Here is an 8,185-nt window from a genome sequence, read left to right on the forward strand (position 1 = left end):
AAACAAAAGATTAGCCCAGCTTCATCTTACAATTGAGAGTCGTGAAAAGCCAATGGGAAACTAAGCTCCTAGTTTTGACCAGGCCAGGCTATAACAGAAGCTGCTTGCATGTCAAAGACATGCTTGGTGGAGGGAAAAAAAAAAAAACAAAAAAAAAAAACCGAGACCAGGGGATAGAGTCCCCTTATGATGGAAATAGGAGAACAGTCTGTTGACAAAGGGAGGGGAAAATACAAAGTACACTTTCTAAACCATTAAGTCATAATACTAATTCATAGTCATTCAGGGAAGCACAGGCCACTGAGAGGAACCTGGAAGAGGGATTTATTACTGTGCCTGGAAGGAAGAGGTCTCCACGCATGCTCTGTAACCAGCCTCACCCATCTGGCCAGCTTTACAGGGTGACATCAGACATACGCCAGGTCCTGGGTTCACCACACGCAGTGTTGGGGTAAGTGCCTTTCTCAATGTGACTCCCATTTTAGAATTATCTGTGACTTAGACTGTCCCCAGCACAGTGCAGTTGCAAGAAGCCTGATGTATGTTGCCTGAGACAACCTTGGATCTGGGTATTTTTGATATCAGTGTTTGGAAAAGGATAGAAAGGATACTTTGGGGCAAAAATAAGGGGAGCCTATAATAGACTATCCCCAGCACAGTGCAGTTGCAAGAAGCCTGATATATGTTACCAGAGACAACCTTGATATCAGTGTTTGGAAAAGGATGGAAAGGACACTTTGGGGCAGAAATAAGGGGAACATATAAATTTAGACGAAAAAGGAGGGAATCCATATCTTTACCTTTATAAACTTACAGGCCACTTATCAACATTAAAATAAAATTCACAGGGCAATCTTCTGTTTTAAAAAGGAACTAGGAGAAAACAAAATCAAACGATAATTTGGTTCTGGACTTTTTTTTCAACATCACCCCTGATGACCAAAAGCTCAAATGTAGAGAGAGTTCTGAACACAGTAACTCTTTCTAAGGTTGCATATTAGAAGCTGAATGAAAGACAGCTTAGCACTTAAGATGTGAAACTGAATGTGGATACGGTTACAGTCTGGGTAAGATGCTGCTATCAAATGATTTCCTTAACTGATCACTTAAATGGGACCATCTGACAAGGGGAGGGAGTGTTCTGGTCCTGGTGCCAATATATGGAAAATGAACCTTTGCGTTGGGCCCACTAGAATAGGGAGCATACCAGACAGATGGCAAGAATTCTAATTCCCAACATAAAGCTCAGTCTCAACCTCTGATTTGAAAAACTTCTATTTGGGAACTTTATAAACAGAGCTACACTAGGCAAGAATATTAAGTAAGCAAAACGTAGCTATCACCTTCTTTGCCCTTTCCCCTTCAATCTTCTGTGACCACAGATGTCTGAGGCTGTCTCCACCTCTCAATGACAATAACCTGAACACAAGGAAGGGTCCAGTATCAATTATTTACACCTTCATTTATGTAGATTTAAGCAATGTATTATTTCTCTAATCTCTCTAGAGATTTTTTATTTAAGCCTTACTTTGCCTTGTGGAATACTAAAAGGAAAAAAAGTATATTTGGGCACCTAAATGTGTGCCTGAGTAAATTTGATTCTTAGTTTTTTATCCCTTTAGAGAAAAAAGATCTCGCATTTAATTCAAAGGGTGCTAGCAGTGTCTAGACTCAGTTAGGTTCATTCATATGCTCACCCCACCTGAATCACTGCAGTTTTCCAAAAAAGCAGCACAGAGCCTGGGAAATTTGAGAAGCATGGCGATAAACTGGTATACAAGAAAATGAAAATAAAAAGTCAGTGAAGTGGTGTCTGTACCTCCCTGTGTGACTAAAGGGGGTCATGGCAGGCTGGAGGGGAGACTTCAGCACCATTCCTTCCCACCTCACCTGCAGCCACAGCTCTTTCCACTGTGGTCTCAGGATAAGCGGGGTCAGCTGTGACAACCTCTGAAACAGACCAGCCGGGAGGGGAGGAGGCCGCCTTTCCTACTCTCAGTGGCCTCGGTTCCAGAGACCACGTTAGGAAGCTCTCCACATCACACCTTAAAACGCAAATCAAAACCCACGGATAATTCCAAAACCCCGTCTTAGGAAATTGTTTTGCTCTCCTCCCTCCACAATCTTAAATATAAGGTAAAATAAATCTCAGAGACTGATTTCTCCTACTCACTCCCTGAGAGGGCAAGGAGTGCTAAATAAACAAAGGCATGCTAACAGGAAGGGAAATCCAAGAGATCATGAACCAATACTCATAATTTGAAAATTAAGTTCTTAAGGCATCAGGCAGCTTATAAAAGGCTTCCAGGTTACATTATTCCAGCTGCCGAACTTGGTCAAGAGCTCACACATTAAAATGAATGTCACTGATCATTTTTACGTCCTTTCTAAATGTTGCTAAGTTTAATTTACTATAAATGCCACAGATTCCTTTGGCAGCATGTGACCTCCAGCGTCTGGCTTCTTTCACCCACTGAAGAGAAATGTAGTCATCGCTCAGTGTCACAGTAGGTGGTGACTCACAGGGCAAGGAGGGGAGCTGAGGACTCCTCACACATGCAGTACTGAGAGCTCCACGGAAGCACCAGGGTGGCTGGGGTGGCACAACACTTCCTTCCCGTGCCCAGCAGAAGACTGCCCGCGGCCAGCAGGTCCACCAGCAGCTTCTCTGTCTCGCTTCATCTTGAATAAGGTAACCGATGACTGAGTTTTGTCATTTATTCTTTCATTTGTCAGGTCAATCTAAAATCTTTGCTTGGCCTCACTTTTACAGAATGAATCAAGTTGTCTTTCAAGCTGTGGTCAACTGTTGCTTTTTTTTTTTTTTTTTTTTAATAAAATAGAAAGCAGTGATGGGAGCCGGGTCCATCTCATGACAGAGGTCTTGGTGTGACCTGGAATCTTGCCTACACTCCTCCAGGGCTCTCTTCGAATGTCCTTTAGACCCAGGATAAACACGCAGCTAGTTCTCTCCAGGCCTATCTGACACCATCTGTGACCGTTAAGATTAATTGGAAATTGGGGAAGGGAGTGCTGGAAAAGCATAGGAAAAATTAAGGAGTTTCTTACTGGAGCAGTAGATTTGCTGCCACCTGCAAGTCTGATCTGTTTATCGACCGGCTTCACCAACCCCATCAGGTGTTGGTTTCCGTGAACTCGCACACACGTACTAAACTGTGAGGAAAATGCCTTGTAGGTCAGAAGGAAGCAGGGAAATTCCTGCCAATGCACATTTGATCCCTGCATCCTGGGTTGACAGCAATAAACCTGCTTCAGATATTCACTCCCCATTCTGTGATCCAGGGTTGGTATTTCAACTGGTGGTGTGGCTCTCTCTTTCTCTCCCTCCCTCTCTCTGAATGACTTGATTTTTCACAGGTGGAGGTGAAGTTTAAAGGGCATGTTTTTAAACTAAAAGTCAATTTAGGTTTGTACAAACAACCCTGAAACGTCCTCATTAGTCCAAGGGACGGATTATGCCTTATAAAAATATTAGTAATGTTAGTTGTCTATTTTTTTGAGACTTTGGAAAAAACATAAGAAGAAGTTAATTGATGACTCCATACTGACCCTCAGAGTCAAAGCATTCTATAATGGACATACTCTTATTTGACAATGTGAATGTTACTTTCTTTGCATTACTATTATTATTGCTTAACACTTCATTGCAGCAATCATCTGATTTCTTTTCTGAATGTATTTATCTTCATTCATTCTTTACAAGGTTTTTGTTTCTAGTCCTTATCTTAAACATTAGTATTGTTAAATTTTAAGCCTTTTTAATTCTGTGAAGGCAAAAAGTGGAAACCTAATAATCACATGTATATCTAAAAATAAAAATAAATTAAAAATACTATTATATAAGAAAAAATATATATTAGTATTTCTTGGCATATAGTAGGTGCTCTAAAAATATCCTTGGCTAGATACTGCATAAAATGAAAGTTAAATGTTATATCATCTTTATATTACATTTTTTTAAGATTTAAAAAAGGGACACTTAAATTTTAGAACAAATCTCAGTGTTTAAATACAAAAGAAAATCACCACCTCATACATTTTAAGTGGGGGAAACAGGAATCAGTTTTAAAACCTTTATAACAAATGTTACTTTCTTAAAGGGACAGTGTTTAAAAACTCAGACTTTTCTTTTGCTCAAAGACAACTGAGGCTGAAAGAAATAGACTGAAGGTTTGGACACACCGTTGTCATCTATACCTACAACTCCTGCGTTCTCTCTCTGTGCTAAGCTTCCCTTAAAGCTCTGTGACAACAAGCTACAATTCTACCCAACATATAATCTTTTCCAGCTAGCAATTTTTGGTCAGTGACCATAAATCAAGTAATTATGGCTTGAACAATAATTTCGAACCAGTCAATACTGTAAGGAAAGAAATATAATAAAGCTAGGAGGAACTAAGGATAATTATTTAATAATTATGAAGGCTAATGGTGAATTATAATTTAAAAGTTTGGAGGAAAGACCAAGGAAAATCAGAGATACTTTTTTTTTTTTTTTTGAGACAGAGCCTCAAGCTGTCCCCCTGGGTAGAGTGCCGTGGCATTACAGCTCACAGCAACCTCCAACTCCTGGGCTCAAGCGAGTCTCCTGCCTCCGCCTCCCAAGTAGCTGGGACCACAGGCGCCCACCACAACGCCCGGCTATTTTTTGGTTGCAGCCGTCATTGTTGTTTGGCGGGTCCGGGCTGGGGATTTGAACCCGCCACCTTAGGTGTACATGGCTAGCACCTTAGCCGGTTGAGCTATAGGCGCCGAGCCGAAAATCAGAGATACTTTTAACCTTAGAACTAAAAATCAGACTATAAATCTCGCCGGTCTTCCCTGCATAAGTTGCTACGCCTCCACTGGGAGGGACAGGGGCTGTGCTGGGAGGAGACTGGCTGAATGAATCTGCAGAGGAAACGCACACCAACCCCACGCCTTGTCCTACTGCCCAAAGCCTGGCCAGGCTACCAGGTTTCCACTTTTTGGGAAGCAGGATTGAAGACAGATGAAATAACCAGTGGAAGACCTTCTTCATCCCACTGACTGAAGGAATTACCCTCCCATGATGAATACCAACAAAGTAATAGCAGCAGCAGCAGCATTATTATAGTTATTATTTAATCAGACTCTCAAAAGAACATTTGTTGCTTGATGCAAGCACATTTCATGTGGGGTCCCCTGGTTCCATTTGAAAAAAATTAGATTTCTGGGTGCCAGCTTAAACATTTTCTCCATGGAAACATAATTCTTTAGTTATATGAGGTAGTTGGTATCATTGGGTTCCAGTGTTTATTTTTCTTAAAGAAAAGGGCCCCAGAAATCTCTGAAAGGCCACTTGAATTAAGAAAAAACAGAGTTACCAGGCACAGTGGCCCACACGTACAATCCTAGCACTCCAAGAGCCCAAGGCAGGTGAATTGCTTGAGCTCAGGAGTTTGAGACCAGCCTGAGCAAGAGCAAGACCCCAGGGTGGCGCCTGTGGCTCAAAGGAGTAATGCTGGAGGTGGCAGGTTCAAACCCAGCCCTGGCCAAAAACTGCAAAAAAAAAAAAAAAAGAGCAAGACCCCATCTCTAAAAACAGCCAGGAGTTGTGCTGGGTGCCTGTAGTCTCAGCTACTCAGGAGGCTGAGGCAAGAGGATTGCTTGAGCCCAAGAGTTGGAGGTTGCTGTGAACTATGATGATGCCATGACACCCTACCCAGGGCAACAAGATGAGACTGTCTTAAGAAAAAAAAAAGGAAAAAAAGAAGAGACTGAGTTTTTTATTTCAATGAAAAGTGAAATGAAAAGGAATTTTGTGTAAGTTAACCAGATATACAATATTGAAATGTACAAAGGGCATTACACATTCAGCTGCTCTCAGTATTGAGACAGCTTGCATAGGAGACCTCCACAAAGAGAATGTTTTAGAAAACTGTTGCACAATGCTCCTTATTTGATCTATTTTGGTAAACAACATAGTTGTTGGTTCAACTTTGGCCACACTTGCAACAGATTAGAAGTAAATAAAGATTCTATAAACACCTGTTGTTGTGGTTAACTCACTTTAGTATAGGTTTCTAATCTGAAACCCCTCATGAGGTGATGAGGAAATAAAAGCTAGAGGTCTGGGAGGAACTATATAGAAAGCACTCTACGTTTCTTATAAAAAGTATACCTCACAATGACATTCAGACATTTGTCCTTTTTTTTAACTGTGTACTTATTTTTAAAGAACAGAGAAAGGTGAATAAGAGAAGTGAAATCACAGAATCTTATTTTTAAAATGTTAGTAGGAAACAAAACCCAGGAAGAGACGTTTCAAAGAAGCAGAAGTGAGCAAGGACAGTGATCAAGTTGTGATATTTTCTCCAGCTGCTAACAGGCAGTTACTATCGAGCATTCTGGCAGATGAGAGAGAAAATTAATTCTCTTCTTTTAGTTTCTTTTAAATCTTTGTGGCATGGTAGAAATTTTTTGGCAAAGGAATTTTCTATTGTTGCTATCAACTGATAATGTACTCATCTTTCTGCAGTTCTTCCTTCTCTTTTCACACAGTTTGGGAGATCAGAGATCAAGTTGTAGTTCCAGCTGCTCTCTGGGAAGTGACCTTGATTTTGACCCCTACTCTACACCAAAAACATACATTAAGTAGGCATTACATGGTCACTTCTCAAAGCCTTTAAAGGTACCAAGATTGGACGTGTGTGTATTGTATCATTATAATTACTATTTTAATTTTGCCCTAATGAGTCAGAGGTGTCAAAGACTGCTCCAATTATCAACAGCACTCTGGAGCTAGCGTGGAGACTTCCTTCTTCCCTGCCGCTCTTCCTTCTTTCCTGATATCACATTTACTGCACATCAGCTGAATGCCAAGTATCATGTGAGGCACTGTAACATAGAGAAGTGTGTGCACAGCCCAGATGCCCAGGTCAAGGGGGATGCAGACCGTAGTGATGGGACCAGAGTGGTTTGGGTGTCAGTCCCAAAATCAACACTACAATTATGTCTTCAGCCAGTTCAACCACATTTCTGAAGTTTTCCCCTCATCTGTAGGATAAAAATAATTTTTATGTAAGGTTTAAATGAGATAAATATTTATAGATCCTACCAGAGGGCCTAGAACACGGCAAGCACTTAACAGGCCATAGTAGTTACTACCGTTTCTACTTGACTTGGTCACCAGCAATCCAAGAACTGTGGATTTTTTTAGGAGTATGTCCTGAATTCTGTAGAGTCAGTTGGCCACCCAGCTGAGGGGCACTCCCAGAAGAGTTTGTAGTGGCCCAAATTGAAAAGGAGTAGCCAGTACCCAGGCCTCACAAATGCTATAAGTGCTAATTTGGTAATTCCTAACTTCACAAATAGTGTCATACATAAATTTGGCTTTGTTCACTGCTTCCAATCCTCCTGATGACAAAAACAACTTTAAAAAATTATAGAAAGTAATGCAGCAGGATATATATGATTTTTTTTAAGTAACTAAACTTCTCTGTTAAGGCCATAAAAATGTAAGTTCTCATCAATGTGATACTACCAAGGAATCAATGGAAATCAATAAATTTCGAGAGAAGTAGTTCTGGAAGCTGTGGAATTCTGGACTCACCAAGACATGAAAGCTGTAGACCAGTGGTTCTTAGCCAGGATGATTCTGCACCCCCAGAGACTTTTGGTAATGTCTGGAGACATATTTGGTTGTCACAGCTGGGGGAGAGGTGCTACTGGCATCTTGTGGGGAGAGGTCAAGGCTGCAATACACAGGACTGACCCACAACAAATGATTATCTGGCCCTAAATATCAAAAGTACTAAAGTGGAGAAACCCATGACTAGATTACATAGTGCAGGCCCCTCACAATGTGAAAGTGGTCCTGTCATAAAGGGAACAACAGGTCCTTCCCATGTAGCAGGCGTTGAGTCACTTCATTCTACCTGGTACTCCAAGGTAGATGTTATATCTCTATAGTACAGGTAGGAAAATGGAGGCTCAGAAAATATAATTTGGCCAAAGATCCTATGATGATAGTGAAACCAGCCTGGAATCTCTGTCTGCCTTCTTCTGAGGTCTGAACTCCTAACCACCTCACTTCTTCTGAGGTCTGAGCTCCTAATCACCTCACTTCTTCTGAGGTCTGGGCTCCTAATCACCTCACTTCTTCTGAGGTCTGGGCTCCTAATCACCTCACTTCTTCTGAGGT

At 41.2% G+C, this 8,185-nt stretch overlaps 1 protein-coding gene across 1 annotated transcript in view; it reads left to right on the forward strand.

Moving 5' to 3' along the window:
* The first annotated feature begins 2,646 nt into the window (after nt 1-2,646).
* DHRS9 (dehydrogenase/reductase 9) overlaps nt 2,647-8,185 on the forward strand; it is a 21,877-nt gene continuing 16,338 nt past the window's right edge. Inside the window, exon 1 of the mRNA XM_003795168.2 lies at nt 2,647-2,692. The gene's annotated coding sequence lies outside the window, so the exon portion shown is untranslated. The remainder of the gene's footprint in view (nt 2,693-8,185) is intronic.

Source organism: Otolemur garnettii, unplaced genomic scaffold, assembly GCF_000181295.1.
Source record: "Otolemur garnettii isolate 467f Iridium unplaced genomic scaffold, OtoGar3 scaffold00090, whole genome shotgun sequence".
NCBI classification, from domain to species: Eukaryota; Metazoa; Chordata; class Mammalia; order Primates; family Galagidae; genus Otolemur; species Otolemur garnettii.